At 40.8% G+C, this 18,307-nt stretch overlaps 1 protein-coding gene across 2 annotated transcripts in view; it reads right to left on the reverse strand.

Annotated features, from left to right (window-relative positions):
* TENM3 (teneurin transmembrane protein 3) overlaps window positions 1–18,307 on the reverse strand; it is a 2,512,213-nt gene that overhangs the window by 683,157 nt on the left and 1,810,749 nt on the right. For both annotated transcript variants that reach the window (XM_072763857.1, XM_072763858.1), the window contains one exon: window positions 15,572–15,641. The gene's annotated coding sequence lies outside the window, so the exon portion shown is untranslated. The remainder of the gene's footprint in view (window positions 1–15,571; window positions 15,642–18,307) is intronic.

Genomic DNA, 18,307 nt, shown 5'->3' on the forward strand with positions numbered 1-18,307 from the left:
AACAATTCAAGTCTTTTTGAGAAGGGCAAGGCAAAGCTTAAAGAAATCAATATGATAATAAGTGTACTAAAGCTTATTGTTCTGGAAAATCAAGGGGATCGTACATTGAAGACATATGGGTTAAATTTATAGCTGCAGCATGAAGATGGCATTTGGCTGCTTATAAAATGGACCAAGTTTTCAGTTTCATCCTTTGCCACTGTTGCTGGTGCCACATATACATGCACCACCTACCTCTTCACTTTTTTTTTTTTTTCCACTTCAATCCTGCTCCAGACACTCAGTGTCTGATTCTGGATACTATTTCTGATCTACTTGGCCAGCTCTAGCTTCCCAGAAAAAAAAAAAAAAAAAAAAAAAAAAAAAAAAAAGCACTGAAGAGCTAAGATTTCTTCCTCAAAATTATTGTTTTAGCTCCTTCAAAAATAGGAAAAGAAAACCTATTTCCAATTTCTATCATCTGCTTTTATTATACCCCAGAGCATCTTAATCATTTTACTTCTTCAATGATTAAAATGTTGCCCTTCGTAAATGAAAAGGAAAATTTTACTAATCACAAATTAGGAGCTTTAAGTAGTTTCTTAGGGAATGAAAAACTAACTAAAAATCAGTTTGGTGAAAAGACTGATGTATTTCTTAGAGGTTTAGATATAATTGAAGAGTTGAATCACAGATATATAAAGATAGTGGAAGTAGAATATATTTATCACTTTTAATAGTTTTCACATCTTTATAAAAAAAAGGTGAAAGAGCGCTTTTAGTAGTGACCAATTTACTTTACTATTCAAGACATGGTGGTCTTTTTTTCTATGTCTGGGACCAGTTTTATGCCTGGCAAGAATCTAAAAACCAAACCTGATTTTTTTGAAATATATTCAGCAAATTACTAAATTGGATAATATAAAGTTGGGTACATATATGACCTAAAATCTTATTGGCTTCTTGATCCTTCTTTTTTTTTTTTTTTTAAGATTTTATTTATTTATTCATTCATGAGACACAGAGAGAGAGAGAGAGAGAGAGAGAGAGAGGCAGAGACACAGGCAGAGGGAGAAGCAGGCTCCATGCAGGGAGCCCAATGTGGGACTCGATCCCGGGACTTGATCCCGGGACACCAGGATCACGCCCTGGGCCGAAGGCAGGTGCTAAACTGCTGAGCCACCCAGGGATCCCCTTTCTTAACTCTTCTTAAACTAAGTTTTGGATTTTAAAAAATGCAGTTTGTATGCCACCAGAGATAGCAAATCACTCCAGGAGGGAAACAGACCCTACCTCTTGATTTTCGTATGCAAGTAACTGGTAGCCATACATCTACCTCTAACCCTAGAATTAGCTCTCTTGGGGGGGGGGTGAAATCAATGTATTCCAGTGGAATCGTGTTCTTGCTAAAAAGTGGACAAAAAACACCTGTTGTATTATATCACTAAAAAGATCCACGCAGGTTATTTTTGAGAGAGGCGTTACTTTGTCACCAAATTAAGAATTAGCAAAGCCCGAAGGCCTTTTAAGCTGTTCTATGGCTTTGTTATACACGAAAGAAGGCTCTTTTAAATATTTAAAAGCCAGTGACATACATATCTTTAAAAACTTTTTTTTAAATGATTAATTGGGGCTATCCCCGAAAACTCCAGGCTTTTACCTGGGATACGCAGGTGCCAAATTCCTGGCCAGAAACCCTCCAAAAGGATTTCCAGCTGGTCTTGGATCCTCCCAGGTGGAGCATCCTTCTTGGGATGGTGCAATTTATTCCAACCTGTCTGATCACCTAATGAGGCTTGCGGGGTATGTGGGTGCACGAGTGCGGGGGGAGAGCCACCCCAGCAACCAGAGGTCAGATGAGAGATTCGGTTCCGGTCGGATGGAACTGCTTCATTTTCTTTCTTTCTGCAGCTCCTTTGAATTTCCACCCTGTCCCCCCCCCCCGCCCCCCTTAAGAAATTTCTCTACTTCAACCTTCAAATATTTGATTCCTCTAGTGTCCACTGACAGCCCCCGAGGTTTGGGCTTTATTCTCCTTCAGGATCATTCCTCCTCTAAACACTTATCATCCGAGGCCCTGTGTAAAGAGAATGCCCAGCGGTAGATTTTACAATGAAAGAGAAAGTGTGGAGCATCTGAGTGTTTCCAGGTGCTGGTGTCAGTACCTGCCATGCCTCCTGTTGACAGTGCTGCCTATGGGGGGGGGGGCACCCGAAATCTCTCTATTCTGAGCAGTCTTCAGAAATCAGCCGTGGCTGATTGTTCTTTGAGATCAAATGTGGTAGGGAGACAAAGTAAGCTGAGCATATTCTTTCACTCTGTACTTTGTGGTTGAAAGGGGAGGTAGCCCGCTAGGACCCCCGACTCACTTTGAGACGTTACCAAACTTTTGTGAGAATTCCTATTCTTCCTCCTGCCCCCACCCCCCCACCCCTCCCCTTGCTGTCGGTTCCCCGATTGGGTTGCATGAGATGTCTTTGCTCCCCTACGGTCTGTCCTATGCTGCAAGGATTGACAGTCCCCCACCCCCAGGTAGGCCACGGGTCAAGGGGCACTCGCTGTTTGGCAGGGGTGCGGCCTGCGGCTCCTTGCATTTAGCCCAGCAAAGGATCATTTCCCTTCCTTCAGCAGCAAACTCGCAGATTCTCTCCCCACTCTCGGAGCTCATGTTGGGGAGTCTTTGCAGAGGTGGCTGGTACTGTGCAGGCGGCAAAGACACCTCAGCCGGTTCTTGGGCGCTGCCCCCGGCCTGGCCCAGCGATCCTCGGAAGGAAGATGTGCAAGGGGCCTGCTGTCCGAGACCGCAAGGAAGCCAGCAGTGCACCTGGCACGCTTCTTACAACGTTTTTCTGGTTGGACACAGGAAGTCATTTGCCATCAGATTGGAACGTGTCATAATGGAACGTGTCAAAGACATTGTTAGAAAACAAACAAATTGAAATTGAGCTGCGTCGCATTACTCTTAGATCTCAGTCAGCTTCACACATTAAGACGGCCGGACGTGCGGAGCTTATAAATTCTCCCGGTGGAGAGGTTTTTGGAGAATTTCGCAAAACTCAGTGGGATCTTGGTGGGGATACTGACATTTACCACTGAGTTCTTTAATGACAGCTAAACAAGAGAACACCACTCCTAATTTACTCCAGTAGAATTCAATATCGTAACAAGGCAGTTGCAGAATGCTGTTCTTTTATGAAACCAATTTTCGTGCTATGATTTTTAACTCTTTTATTTACCAGCGACTTCGATTGGCTTCCCAAAGGCTGCATTCTTATCCTGGCGAGGAGTATTTTTATATAATTACTCTGTTTTCTGAACTTCAACCCTTTCTGCTCTCACTGTGTGTGTGTGTATACATATACTTTTTTTTTTTTTAAAGATTTTATTTATTTATTCATGAGACACACACACACACACACAGAGGTAGAGACACAAGCAGAGGGAGAAGCAGGCCCCATGCAGGGAGCCTGATGTGGGACTCAATCCCAGGTCTCCAGGATCACGCCCTGGGCTGAAGGCGGGTGCTCACCCACTGAGCCACCCGGGTGCCCCTAAACATACACTTTATAACACATTAATGATAATATATATATATATATATATATATATATATATATATATATATTACATTTTAAGTGTAACACCTGTCTCAAACCAGCGTCCCAACTTAAGTCACATGGGTCTATGGCTCCTGCCCATGCACTCCTAGCACCATGTCCACGCAGTTACCAGAGTAGCAAACAGCTTATCACTTCTCAGTTCTACAAGACATTTCAGAGTCTTGCCATTTCTCTAGTTGGCAACGACAGTTGAGTCGATCATCAGGCAGTTAGCACTGTTGACTGCGAGGATGGAGTGAGGAGCACATTACCTGCTAGCTCCATATGGAGAGCTCCCCTGCCCCTGCTGGGTGTTGAGAGTCGCCCTGCCAGACCACCTTCCAGAATGTTGATGCATGTGGAAGGGTGGACAGAAAGAGGCAAGGGTCATCATTGCTCTGCTGGGGCAGACTTCAAAAGTGAATGTGATATGCATGCTGCCCTCAAGGGAGGGGAGATAAATGACCTTAGTCGGAGGCAGAAAGTGAGACACCTCACCAGAGAGGAACAGATAGGGTATACGGGAATTCCAAGAAGTACTGTTTCCAACTCTAGGGGCCAGAGTGAGTCGGGGGTTGGTGGTGGGAAAGAGACTTGAAGGCTTGCTGCCCTTTGCCCTGGAAGGCTCCTACCTACAAGTCTCACATAGTTTCAGTTCTCAGCCTGAATGACCTCTCCTCAAAGAATTGTCCACGACTTCTCCTTCTAAGTAAGATTCTCCTGTTATTCCCTGTCATAGGACCCTCTCAGTGTCCCTCCTCAAAATACATCACGCTTTGTCAATACCAAATTATATTATTTGTTTTATATGAAGCCGTTGCTAAAGAATTTAAACTCCACAAGGGACCTTGACTCTCTAGGCCACCACTGTATTTCTGGCATGGAGCATATTGCCTGACACTTCGTAGACACATAATAAATATTTGTTGAACAAGAGAGTGAATGAATCCGATGGACGGGGTTATATAGAGGTGGGTGGAGGTGAGGGGGGAGAGGCCATGTAGTAAAAGGCCCTTCCACAGAGTCAAGTAAATGGTTCTGCTTGGCTGAAACACATGGAAGATGAAAATGAAAAATGAGAAAAAAATTTGAAAAGGTTAATCAGAATCAGAATGTAGGGATACAGATTTTGCACTTTACTCTTTAGGTAACTGATAGTTTTTGAAGGGGAGACTGATATTCTTGGCTCTAGAACATCTTAGGTCTTCAACCTGCAGACTTTGAAGGAAGAGCATTTCTTTGCTTTAACTAGATCTGGTGTCAAGGCTATGAGCTTTTGGCCAGACCCATGGACCTCAGAGAGAGTCAGCTGGAGCTGTCAGGGGTCTTAGATTTACACTGAAATGAGTTCCAATGACCTGCTGAGTCCTACAGGGTGAAGGTTCACATCAGGCCAAGCCTAGCATCTGAGATCAATTCAAGTCAACAGATTAAATGCCTCTAGGGTGTGCTCAGCCCTGTGGTGAAATACAAAATAAATCAAAAGCAGGGCTCCCCTGCCTTGAAGAGCAGGAGACAGCTATCTCTGATGGAGTTGCTCTGAGTGGCCTCTGAGACTGTGTCTTTTAAGGAGTAGAGTACAGGATATGTTAATGTGGATAACCCAAGATCAGACAAGAAAGATCTTGATTGTGGGATATCACTGGAGAGAGAAGATCTGAAAGAGGGATCAGAGGGGGAGAGGGAGGACGTGGTAGCCAAGTAAGGAAGAGAAGGTGTGCAAGGGACTCAGGCAATGCTCAGGTACTCAGGACTTCTCCCCCTAAAGGGCACTCTCTGTGAGGTGACCTGGCTACTCCGGAATCCAGGAACTAGTTTGGCCTCACTGTAGATCTCTATGGCTGTGTGTCTGTCCTGGTCCAGACAAACCTAGAGAGGCAGCATGAAAGAGCCCAGGTGACGAGTCAGCTGCCCGGGGTGCGAGATCTGTCATGAAGAAACCATGTTTCACTAGGCAAGTCCTTTTAATGATCAGAATGCTTTACCATTTCAAAACGTGGGCATTTGTTAATTTATCAGCTATTTGCTATGTATCCACTAAATGCCAAGCACAGTGCTGAAAGAGGCCCAACTTTCCTGGGCTCATGTGAGAAACTAATGACATAATGGATAGGGAGTGTTTTCTCCAACCATAAATCCCTGTACACTGTGAATTTTTTTAAGTTGGTAGGAGAACCTGCAAAGCTGCCCAGAGCAGCCTGGGAGTGTTATGGGTCATTTGGTCACAGAAAATATTGCTGAGATTCTGCATGTAAATTGGGTCTTTGGGACCCAAAATACAACAAAATATAGCACCACAAAAGTTGATTAGATTTCAAGACACTTCATAAAAATCTATTTGTATCATACTGTCCTAATGGAACCAGAATCTGATCACCATGTGTATAATTATTTATTCGGGGAAATGAGTCTGTATTCCCATTTTTTTGGTTTACAGAAGCACATTGTTCCCAACGTACCGCTGGCAATAAGAGCAGGTCCTTCTGTCTTCCTTTCCCATCTGCCACGACCATGTGGTGACTCAGTAGCCCACAGTAGAGAACCCAGCAGGGGGAAGGTTGAGCATGGTGGGGGAGTATGGTGCCAAGGGGTCTTGTGGTGAGGGTGAGCGGGGATGATCTCAGAGCAGGAGCTCTGAGGTGAAGGTCTCAATGAAAGCACTCAAGGGCAAGGAAGCATGGTTGGCAGCTATGAAAATAAGAAGAAAAGGTGAATCTTTGCTGCCAATAAACAGGCAGCAATGGCTGATGAGCCTTCAAGAGCACAGCTGGTCCTTGAGAAATGATGCCTCTTAATTTAGCTCTACTGCTGGCCACTATTGTCTGGAAGCCCATTTTTGGCCTGTTGACTGGGACGTCCGCCTGCCTGCTTCTCTAGCCCAACAGAGTCTGCGCTCCATGTTTATTTCCTCTTTCTCGTCTCCATCTCTTTGACAATTTGCTCTTCCTTCTGATGACATTATTGAGGTCTAGCTGGATTCTCTGTTTAACTGGGGTGCCTGTTCCTTCATAAGGGGTAGATGAGTATCTGGCCTCTCTGTGAGGAACCTTTGTTGTTGGCAATTAGTGTGACTTAAGAAGAGATATGAACATTAGCTGGGGTTTCTCAACCTCACCTCGATAGCACTGATTTTTGGGGTGGGGGTGGGGGTGGGAGTCTCCTGTGCATTGTAGGATGTTTAGCAGCATCCTGGGCTCTCCCCACTTGATGTCAGTAGCACCCCCTTCCCAAGTTGACCAGCAAAAATGTCTCCTGATACTGCAAAAAGGCCTCCATGTAGGGCAAAAACAGTCCCAGGTTGAGAACACTTACCTAATCAACCAATTGGAAATAACACTTTAGAGTAACCCTTAGTGCTTTATCTCTGATGTGACATTCTAAGGAGGTAACTAAATTATGCCAACGATCTTACATACTCGAAGTATCTCAACTTTAAAGTTTTGAACTATTTAATTGTATTATACAGGGTGGCCCTTACTATAAATTATTTGTCCAGACAATACCACATTTGCTCCTCAGAAGCAGGCGCTTAGGAAATATTTGTTAAGTGAGTAAATGATGCTATATAAGATCAGGAAAATGCCTCATTTGCTTTTAACTCTGGTCCCAGGAGTCTTCAAAAATACTCTATTAAATGGAGTAAGAACAGATATGAACTAAGGACAAAGCAGACTGTGGGCGTTTCATGTCCCCTACCTGCCACTATAAACTTCAGTGGCTGCAGGTGATCTCTGGAGACCATCTGAACATCCCTATTCTTTAAATAACAGAATTTTCCTTAAGAAATCCGGCACTCATCTCCCTTTTCCTCTTAATTAACACGACACATCATGTGGACTCCCGTGCCATGAACCACTTTATTTGATGTGTTTTGCTTATGGCTTATTTCCTTTAACAGACTGAGAGTTCTCTGTGGGTCAGATGTATGTTTGACTCCGTTTTTGTATCTCTCCAAGCCCTAGCACAATGCCACACAAAAATAAATAGATAAATATTTAAGGGTGTGTTCTCATTTCTAAGGACTCAACTTCTGTTCTAAGCCATTTTTTTTTCAAATGCTGGCCAGATGGAACCCTCACTTACCCATGACTGAGCTTGAACACTTCTAATCTAAAAGGACCAACACCAACTTCTTCATTATTCCTTGATTTATACCTGATGCTCCCCAAGACATAGTTATATATAACCACAGGTCTCAGCACATATTAATGATAAATTAACATTAAATAATGATAATGATAATAGATGCTGTCATCTATTATTTGCACTCAAAATTGTCTTCCATTTTCCTTTCACCTCTTTTTTCTTTTTTTAGTAATCTCTATGCCCAGTGTGGGGCTCGAACTACTCACACCCCATGATCAAGAATCACATGCTCTGTTGATTCAGCCAGTCAAGCATGCTCCCTCTGCCCCCCTGCTTTTCTCTTAGGTAGTGGTCAGATCTCTCCTTGAGTGCCACTTTATCTGTATTTGAACTTTGGCATTGGATATAATTGTGATCTTAAAAATCCATAAAGAATAGGAATATGGGGGGATCCCTGGGTGGCGCAGCGGTTTGGCGCCTGCCTTTGGCCCAGGGTGTGATCCTGGAGACCTGGGATCGAGTCCCACATCGGGCTCCCGGTGCATGCACCCTGCTTCTCTCTCTGCCTATGTCTCTGCCTCTCTCTCTCTCTCTCTGTGACTATCATAAATAAATAAAAATAAAAAAAAAAAGAATAGGAATATGGTTAACACAAGTACATTTATAAGCCCGTGCTTTGCACAATGACTTCCTAGCTGACTCTAGTGGGTGGTGTGCAAATGGGAGTGGAGGCCACAGGAGGCAATTCTAAGAGGTGCCAGGTTGCTGACCACTCTGCAGAGAAGAGATGAAGTGCATCCTCTGCCTACCTCCCACTGTCCCTTTCCAGGAGAGAGGAAGGAAACTCTTCAAACTGGCGACAGACTATAAACTAAGGTAGGTCTGAAGGTCAAAATCTGACACAGAAGAGGGAGTGCTGATGCAGGGTTTTCTTTGCACATCTCATTCTTCTGATAAAGGCCTAGTCCACTTTGTATAAATCCACTCTAAGAACATGCTCACACCAAAGACCTTTTGTTCATGAAGTGTGTCAATGGTAAGCAGTTGAACAGAGGGAAGGGATGATAGGTAGATCTATAGCTGCACATATAAATAGACACACATAGAAGCCAGCACACAAATTGCCAGTCCCCACTGTAGAAACTCTCCTTGAGCAACTCTGAGAAATACCAACTGACGGCTGACTCTTCCATGCTATGTAGGTCAGAAGGACATGAGAACCCAAATATATATTTAAAAAAAGGTCACAGCAAAATGTACTAAGTTGGTCCTAAGGAGTTATACTAAAGCTCCCCTAATTGACCACATCAGAGGAGGATTTGAACTTCTTGTATGAAAACAACTCATCATTCCTGGTGATAATGCCATTTACAATGAGATTTTACTCTAAGTGTTCAAGAATAATAGAAACGGTATTTTTAAATAAATGCGTTGCAACATGCAGGCAGTGTTTTCAAAAGTATCACCTGCTCCCTATCTTTTAGAAAGATAGGTTGCTGCTCTGCTGGAAAAGTGAGATTGGCTCTTATGAAATTTTTTTCAATAAACAGTGTCTGGGAGAGATTTTTTTTTGGCACTTGAATGATACATGTGTAAAAAGAAAAAAGTTTCCTTTATAGAGGTACAAAAAAATGTATCTCTTACCCTGAACATGCTATTCAATTGAAGTCACCTTTGTTAATTCAACTGGGTTTTATTATGTTCACAAAGTTGATTTTTTTTTAAATTGACATTTGACTCTTCTAAGGATCTGCTATAGTGGCACAATTTACCACTGTTGGTCTCTTCTTGATGTCACAAATCAACAAGGAGAGTGATACGTATCTATTTGGATAAAGCACAAGTCCCCAAAATCTGTGAACTAAGGAAATCCCATTTATTCAGAGAGGAATGAGTAAGGAGAAAAAGAGGAACAGAAGAAGGTAGAAATCTATGAAGTCAATATTTTACTTAGGTATTCACCTATGCTTATCATACTTATTAATTAAAAATACTTTGTAATTATGTAACAATCCTTTTGCAGATCATCACATTTTATCACTGTTTAGTATTCACCATCATTTAAACTCTGGGATAACTAAATTTGTATAATATGGATCTTTATTAAAACTAGGGGTAGAAATATAGAAAAATTACTTTCAGCTTATACCATTCAAAATGATTAAATGATTTCTTGTATGATCAACTATTGATGAATTATCAGGGGATGTTGAAGAACTCTATTGAGGTAATAGCTAGATGGCAACCACAGTCTCCTGTAGAATATTCCTTGGGGCCACTGCTGGCTCCATGGATCCCTGGGCTCCTTTGGTATGACATTTCTTATATGGTCAGGCTCACCAGGCAAGGAACAAGTTACTTAGGCTTAGAAATTACTCCATAGTGGTAAAGGATGTGCATAAGACAAAGGAAAAACGATGGCCTCTTTAATCAGGCTTAGTCTGGAGATATACGGAGCAGAAGGATGGGGCGACGGTGCACAAATGCAATGTTGAAATCCAAAACAGCCAAGGTCAAATAATCGTTGAATGCTTGCCTCCACACAAGGTTAAGAATATTAGTCTTTGTTATTAGAATCTGTCTCAAGGCTCGTAGAATAGAGACCATCTAGTATATTATTTCCCAGGAAAACGGTTCACTTACTCATCCATTGAACACATACTTATTAAACTTTTACTATGTACTTGACATTGTACTCTTGCAGTGCTGGGGGATGCAGCAGCCAACAGAACAATCGCCGCCTTTTTAGTAGGGGCCTTCTCTGAAGCCAGCCCCTGAAGCTTAGCTTTGTTGCTATCCGTTTTTCACCCTCCTATTTATCAGGCTTATTTACTTCTGGTAATCTTCCATAAAGCAGAGCTTTCTATTCGAAACCTAACAAGAAAGATGACTTCGAGAGAACACTGGCAATTGGCTACATTTCCTGGAGGTAAAACTTTCAACATGCATTGCACCTCTCTAAATCTCACTGCAGTGTGATCAGAGAGGTAGAGTGTGGCTTACTTGAATTGTGGCTGCTCTGCTAAAAATCAAATCAAATCAAATCAAATCTCAGTATTGCCTATTTCTACTGTTTTCTTTCGCTCATCAAATTTACAAATTCACACCTCTGTCAATAAAATATGATAAAGCATAATAATGTTGAAATTATCTGCATCGTTTCCATTAATGAATGGGCCTTGGGAAAGGAAGTTTCAAAATAGAAACCCTTTTGTTATAGAACATGGTACCCTTTTGAAATAATACCCCCAATACTAACAATAGACACAATTTGCAGAGTATGATAAATATAGGTACTTTAGTACAGCAATTAGATTCTATCCTCATAAAAAAAGATTTTATCTTCATAAAATAATGGTAGAGAGGTTTATTATTCCCATTTTACTGATGAAGAGACTGAGGAAGTGAGAAATGAATTAATATTGCCAAGTTTTCAAGGTTAGAAAGCGATAGAATGAGAATTTAAACCTAAATTATTCAGTTCCAAGGCACATGCTGTCCTTATCAAAGTGTCCTCCATGTAGTACTGCATTTATTTATTTGTCTTTACTGATTGTAAAACTGAAGGCAAAAAGGTACCACCTATTAGGGATACACACACACACACACACACACACACACACACACACAAATTGTCCATATAATCTCTAGGGAAATATTTTATTTGATTCTTGAGTTACTAAACAGAAGACTTGTCTTTAGACCTCTTGCTTTGGCCCTCTCCTAACTGTTCTCTGCTGATGGCATTTTACAGGATAGTTCGTCTACTTGTCATATCACTTTATAGTCTGGTCCCTGTCGATGTCCACGAATCATCACAATGGGGTTTTTAAAGGGCCTTGAAATCTCTACTTACTTTAACTCTGTGAGGGCGATGCTTTACATCTAAGATTCAACTGAAATAATAAACTTCAGCATATTACTTTTTCACATGTTTTGATGTGAATTTGTGAATGCGACCTCTCTGCATTAAATCACTATTTCTGCCGTTTCTTCACTGTCCCTGGGACAGTCCCAACAAATCCATTTTGCTCACTACCTTCTTAATATAGAGTGAATTGCTTTTCAATTTGAATTCATGATTTTAAAAAAGCAGTGACCTACAAAGATGATTTTTTTTTCCTTTAAACTTCTTGTCTTCTGTTCTTATCCCCCCCGTAGGTTATACATTTTAGCAAGAAAATCTGTTTGTGCCCCATAGAATATTTTTTTAATGGAGGCAAAGTGTCATCCTTGGCTCTGTGACAGAAGACACACATGGACATCATACTTAAGTCTTCCTCCTACAAGCCAGATGCAAACATGAATGGTCAAAGCACCCGATCAGTCTAAATATTCCCTTGGGAGCAGATTTCCCAAACCTCTGCAATCAGACTGGCAGCCTCAGAAAGCTAAATCATTCTCTACGTCTCAGGCCAAACAGGAGGCATTGAATTGCACAGCTTAGGTCCAGGCTTAGACACAACCTTGCTTGTTCAGGAGGAAGGGACCAGAAAGCACAGTGGAAAATTATCACGGTATCTCAAATTTAAAACCCCACCTTTCCCCTTGCACCAAATGCTGTGTCTGCAAAATACCAACCCACCCAGATGAAAAGTAAAATCTGTAGTCCGCCACTCTGATTTTTGTTCCAGAAGACAACATAGAGCCACTTGCAAGCATCAGAGGGGCTCACGATGTTATTTGCTGTTGCTAATTTATACTGTTTCTTTCATCTCTTCCAATTCATTGATTATCTGCCAGATAGTAATATGATCAGCTTCCAATACCAGTGGCAGCAGAGAGGGGACAATTTAGTTTGGGGATTTTCTGAGTAGTTTGCTTTTCCCTTTCCCTTGTGGTCAACGTGACCCAGCAGGAAAAGCGGGTGATAGAAATTTTATACAAATCAAAGGCTTTGCAGTTTTGGGTTTAATTTTACAAAGGCCTGGAAAAGGGTGGAGTTGGCTGACCAAAAATGATAGCCCTGGCTTATCTGCAGATTTCAGTAACATATGGGGCTGCTTCTCTCCACTTCCAAGGCAGACCACGCAACATTTTACGTGTTTTCTGTTCTCCCTATCCACTCTTCTGGACAACAGCAGGATTGTGTGCCCTGAAGTTGGCATATGTAGCTCTAGGTGTCAGTTTTTGCAAAACATTATTTTGCAATGTTTTGCATTTAGGAAATGTTTCTGAGCATTTGTTAGGCTGAGTTAAAATATCTGGGGAGCCTTAGGAAATGGAAAGTGTGTTTACAACCCCACTGAAAAATACTAGCATGCCCTAAAAGCACGCTCACCCGTACCTAGTCTAAAGCAGACCAGGAAAACCCAAGAAATCTTCCTTGATCGATCATCTAGTTTGGAGAAAACTCTTCTAGAGTTGCTTTGTTTTGTTTATTTTTGTTGGGATGTTTTTCCTGCATTAGAAAACGTGTGGGCGTTTTGCCTGATTTAGACAGAGTTTGGGGGTCTGTGAATGCGAACTGCTGTTTCTTCAACATATATGCGTATATGTGTGTTTTGAAGGCAGCAGCCTCCCTACCCAGCAGCAAACTATCTCATATAAAAGGTATCATTCAATGTGTATCTCAGAGGAGCACTAAAGCATTCAAGTTTATGTATTAGCTATTAAAGACTAAATGGTTGTCCTAGAGAACCTCCCAGTATGGGTAGAGTGCTTTTCATGAATTGACAAGAGAAGAGTTCCAAGAGAGGATACTTAAAAGACAAGAGGAGGTTGACATGTTTTATTACAGCAGCATTCATAACACTTTTTCTGAGGTGAAATGCTGGAGATCTAAAGGGCTCTCATCAACAATGGGTTTCAGAGAACCAAGTATTGCTTTGGCAGTGAATACTGAGTTATATTTTTATAGGAGAAAACACACAGGTGATTACTTCTCAGCGTAGAGTGCCTGAAATTAGGTGCATGGCTCCCATTAGCAAGAGGAGCTGTGCACCTAATTCCCAGGACACTTCAGTGATAATTTATCCCCCAAATTTAATTTATTTGAAGTCTATTATAAAACTATACAGATAGGTTTCTCACAGTGTGTGCCTTTGGCGTGATTCACATTTGAATGAAAGGAAAGGTAATCAGGGGGAGGATTTGAGGAAAATACCAGCAAAGCAACTTAGATAAATCGCTTCTTATTCAGGCTATATATAATGCACATACATTTCTAGGGACTTTGTTTCCATAGACTGTGTGCAAAATCTAATATGAAAATTCTTTGAGAGGCTCTTAAAAGAATAGTAACTGAGGAAATTTATGACAGTAAATTGTAAGTCTATTTTGTATGAACTGTTTGCTTTATCTTAACAGGGAAATCTCACCATTACCCAAATTGAGATCAAGGAAGCGATACCCTGCATGCAGGAGATGGTTCATAGTGCCACCATTCTTTCCAGTGCTTTATTTTAGTTTCTACGAATTCCCCACCTAGTTGGTTAAGATGTGTGTGCATGCAAAAACTTTTCTTAAGGGCTCTTGTATCATTTTTCCCTGAGATGCTTTAGGAGAAAAGTAAAAAGTACCTGAGAGGGACACTCAAAACAAGTGGGGTTGCTACTATTCTCTACTAACAATTAAACCACCTTTTTATTCTTTTATTTTTATTTTTTTTCACCTTTCAATTCTTAAAAACATATCATCCTATCATCTCTTTGCCCTTCCATAAGCTGAAAAGCCAAATCCTCTTCTACGAGTATTGAATTTGTATCAACTCTAATGTGGAAAAAAACGATCTGTTTTAGATATAAAATTAATCCAAATCTGGCAACCTGAATATAAAATCATCTTGGCAACACACCACAACGATTGTCTGGACCCTTAAGAGGTAGGCAGTTAACCTCTCAACTTCTGCAATGATTTTTTCATCTTAAAACAAGTACAATAACAACAACAACCACAAACAAGAACAAAATATTGTCTTTGGATGAAGAACATCAGGAAGAGATATACCCCAGTAACTCAGTTTTTCTGATGCAAAAATGTTATCATCTTACATTTTTTTAATTTCATAATTATTTCACAATCTAGAAAGTCCTTTGCTCCATGGAGAACTTTTTACTGACTTTTACATTAAAGGAAGAAAGAAAAAAACCCATCAATCAGGAGAAGGTGAAGAAACTCAGAAAACTCCACCCAATAAGCCAAAAGAGACACTTGGGGAAATGATTTACTCCTGGAAACTGGATCTTCCAGGTATGTACTACTGTACAGACATCCTGAGCTGGACACTTCTCAGGTTTTCTGTTGTAAATTCTTTTAGAGCTTCCTTTTAGAAGACACTCTTCATTTTGTGGAAACCCCTCAGAATACGGTTTTAAATGAATCCATTCGCAAGGTTTAAAAGCTTTAAATTACTAGACCATGGTTACCATTGAGAAAAGGCACTGAGCTATAGCAAGGATAGTGAGAGAGAGGGGAAAAAAGAAAACCAGGTACAAGTTTAATTCTTTAAGGTTGCCATGTAAGTACTGCTCAGAAAGGATTAAGACTTTCTGAGAAGGAGAGAGCTCCCCAACACATCACTTACAAAGTAGGGGAAACACACGCATGCCCTATAATCCATTGTGTTTGGGCCACTCCATCTTGGTAAAAATTCTCTCTAGTTAAGATGTAGAGATTCTGTATTTTAGAATGTCCTCATTTATCTACTTTTCCAGGTGAGAAAAAGACTGTAGAAATGCCATTGTTTTCCATATTATCAGAAAGAATATGAAAATCAGATTAACTACACTTTGTGGAAACATTTTCCTAGAGGTGATTCATGGAAGTTAATAGCTTAATAAGGGGGCTACAGAGCACAGTGCAGCTCAGCCAAAGAGTATTTTGTCGAGACAAACAAGTTGTATGTTTTAAGAAGCCTTCTTGTCTTATTTGGTAGGTCTGGAGACACTTTAGTGCCTGGGACTTACCTTCTCTTCTTCTTTAAAGACGTGTTTAATTGTCTTGAAATTCTAAATCCCTTTGAGAAGAGCAGGAACTCTAGAATAAAATAAATAAAACATATAAACTGAAAGAAAACTTGATCTGATGTTTTATATGAATAATTTCAGGTCTGAAACTCTTTAAATATTAAGACATGCATTATAACAAAGAAACACTGCTGATTTATTATAATTAAACATAAACAATATCGATAATCATAAAAAGAGCGTGTTAGGCAAAAGTTTATTTCACAAGTCCATGTAGTCCTTTTGTTCTCTCTCTCTCTCTCTCTCTCTTTTTTTTTTGGTAGTAAAAGTAAGAAATTTATGGCATATTTATCTTGACCATGAGTGAAATGTTTATGAGGTTAGCTGAGATCTGCCACCTTTCTATCTTGCTTAAAGCCCCTCCCATCTCTGTATCTGCCACTAGTTCTGATTACAGGGTTGTGAGAATTATGTCAACAGGAAGAGATATTTTTAGCCACATCATATTCCTAGAGCCCAGGATTACATTTACTACTGTGTGGATTTACAAATGCTTGTTTCTGGTTCTGTTGAAGGAAAAAAAAAAATACATGAGTTTCTTGTTTTTGCATTTTATGTAGTCATTTTAAAGAGCAACCACAGCGAAAATGAATCCATTCCATGACCTTCTCACTTCAGCATTCCACAGTCCTCTGGAGTAGTTTCCAAGTGTCAAACAGTTTAATTCTTTCTGTTCCCTTTCTTTCCCCCTTTTCTCACCCTAAACAACAACAACAAAAAAATAAAACCAACCAACCAACCAAAAAAGCCACAGAGGCTTTAAGATAGGCATAGATAATTCAGAGATTACTTTTAGGTTTTGAACCTTGTTGGCTATGAGATAATTGATACAATTGCGGGCGGGGGGGCGGGGGGGGGGCGGAGGAAAGAGAAGTGGAGAGAAAGAACTAGTTTTAAAGAAAGCTGGTGTTTCATTTTTTGTTTGTTTGCTTAAATATATTGAGAGGAAAGACCCATGCCTAGTTAATGTATATTAGCTGAAAAGTTGAGTTATAGAGATAGGAGTCTTGGAATGTACCTCTTCAAGCGATGGGGGAAGCTGGTCTATACTTGGGGAAATACTTCCAAATGGAGTCTTGGCAGGATAAAGAATAGGCCATAAAGGAGACAGGAAGACTGGGAAAGAGGAAGGCCTCGGGATCAAGGAGTCACATTGGAGGCCATGGAGAGAATGTTCTGGGAAGAAATCACTGGTCTACAGCGTTAACTACTCCAGGTGGATTTGAAAGGATGAGAACTGTCTGGGGTTGATAGGATTTGATTTTGGAAAAACACTTGTGACTTCTGAAACAGGTAGTTTGGTCACAGAAAGGGTACAAAAGGCAGCTAATATGAGGAGGAAACCAGATCATGACAGGAATGAAAAAAAGGTATGATCGAATCACTGGAAATGTTTTTTTGGTAGTCATTTTGCTTGGGGCTGCTTAAGGATGCAACATCCTGGGCATGTTAATGAAAGAGAAGTAGAGACCAATGGCGAGGGCAGGGCTGCAGATGCTAGAGAAAGATGAAATGGGTATGTGGTGGAGAGCAATTCAGATCAAGTGTGGGTGGGAGGTTTGGCTGTGAAGGAGGAGGGATGCCATTTTGTTTGAGGCAGGCAGGAGAAAGTCATGTGTGATCTGAGATATTGTGAAATGTGAAGAAAGATTGGAGAGGTTGCTTGGGCGATATGATTAGGTGTTAAAAATATTAAATTAATGCAAAAGTTCGAGCAGGAATCTGGTGAGATTAAATAGGATAGGTTATCCTGGACCTAATTGGAAGATTTTCCCAAGATACTGATGAGTGACCAGCTGAGAAAATCAAAGGTGAGCCTAACCCAAGATTGGGGATCTACTTGACAAAACAGAAAAATAAAACAAAACAAAACAACAAAAAAATGAGAAGTCAAGAGGGTTCGCAAAACATGGAATAGAGTAAAGGACTGGATGACCTGGGCTGGATATATCAATTAGTTGAGTAAGTAATCCCTTTCTTGTCTTCCTCCCTCCTCTCTTCCCTTCCCCTTTTTTCCTCAACTTCCTTCCTTCCTTCCTTCCTTCCTTCCTTCCTTCCTTCCTTCCTTCTCACAGATATATACTGAGTCCTTTCTTTCTTTTAGACATTGTGCTAGGTACCAGATAAGAAACATTAAGCACCTCTTAGATCAAGAATTTGCAGAGGGGATGAGGTAACTTCTTAGCACACTTTTCACCATCACTATGTCAGCAACTCTCATCTATCTCATATATACGTGTCATACATGTAAGTGTATGATGTGGGTGTGTATGCATACTTATATAAAATAGCATTATTTGTGTTTGTGTTCTCTCTCATGATAATTCATCTCATCTTTCCACCCAGTGGGTACCATCTATGGGTCCTTGTATTTTCATTTCAAAACCTTCGTACTCCTTCAGACTGACTGCTGTGTATCTAAGGATGCTGTTGCACAGCAAATAACTGCTGCAGATGAGCCCAAATGAAGGGAGCTTTCCATAAAGTATCAAGGGGTCAGAGGGAAGGAGGAACAGTTTCCCAACAGAAATTGGGAACAGTTTTTTGAGCAGAGAAAAGCTATTCAACTCTGGTGTGTGGTAGTCTATGCCTACGAATCAGTATTCCTTTACCAAAAGAAAAAAAATCATCTTTTACCCAAGAAAACAGGATTCAGGCATCTGATGGAATTAATGT

This window comes from Vulpes vulpes, chromosome 7 (assembly GCF_048418805.1).
Source record: "Vulpes vulpes isolate BD-2025 chromosome 7, VulVul3, whole genome shotgun sequence".
NCBI classification, from domain to species: Eukaryota; Metazoa; Chordata; class Mammalia; order Carnivora; family Canidae; genus Vulpes; species Vulpes vulpes.